Source organism: Sceloporus occidentalis, unplaced genomic scaffold (assembly GCF_023333645.1).
Source record: "Sceloporus occidentalis isolate IW3139 unplaced genomic scaffold, rSceOcc1.0.p SCAF_7, whole genome shotgun sequence".
Taxonomy (NCBI): Eukaryota; Metazoa; Chordata; class Lepidosauria; order Squamata; family Phrynosomatidae; genus Sceloporus; species Sceloporus occidentalis.
The window spans coordinates 69,869,554-69,870,556 of NW_028316987.1; positions in this window are offsets into that span (position 1 = coordinate 69,869,554).

Sequence of the window (1,003 nt, forward strand, 5' to 3'; positions counted from 1 at the left end):
CTTGCCCGGCGTGCCGTTGCTTCTTCTGAGGTCAGACCAGATTGTCCCATCATATGATGAATAAGGAACAGGTCACTCTAGCCCTTTCCATTGATCACAGGTTATCCCATTCAGACTTCAGCAGAAGCAATGGTGCACTAGGCAGTCTCTTGCAGGTACTCCTGACTGCCAGGAAATGGCAGTGGCGGCTGTGAAAACAAGCCATCCACTTTTCCTGTGCTGCTCAGCACTGGAAGCTCCTGGCGTGTGATCAGTTAAACTGGACCCAATCCAGCTGCCCACGTGCCAAAAGAAAAAGAGGTTAATCCAGGGTTTCTGGGAAACACTGGGCCTTTCCTTGATCTCGCTTAGTTTGGAGCAAAGGCCAGAAATTGTGGTATCTCCCTGGAAGTAGCTGTATGTTGTAAGGACTGCCAGCACCAGCTTTAGGGTGACTTTGGCAGTTTTCCCTGGTGTAGGCAATGCTATCATTTCAAAAATACATTTTAAATGTTTCTAAAATGAAAAGTCCCGCATATGCAAACACAGACACATTTCCTGTACAATTTTGTGCTGATGGGCATGTGGAATGTCTCTATATCATCAATTTGGTTTTCAACTTGTTAGCAATAAACAAGGTTTTGACATTACCTTTAGAGGTCATTTATTAACAAGTATGAGAAAGATGAAGCTTGGTAACCTTCACCTTCTGCCACTTTATCTTTCATAGACTACTGAACTATTAACCTTTACAAATAGGGTTTTTTCTTTCTTCCTTTCATGTACTGTAATGTATTTGCTTCTTTTCTACATTAGGTTATCTGGTTTGACGGATAATTCTTGTTGCTTGCATAAACTGAACAGACAAGGTTACAATCCTATACTTATTTACTCTGGTCTAAGCCACTGCATGAAGTGGGACTTACTCATGTATAAAAACGCATAGAATTAGTATCTCAAAGGTATTGATTAAGCTGCTAAAACTAAACTAGTTGATGGTAAGAAAAATTATTGACATAATCAG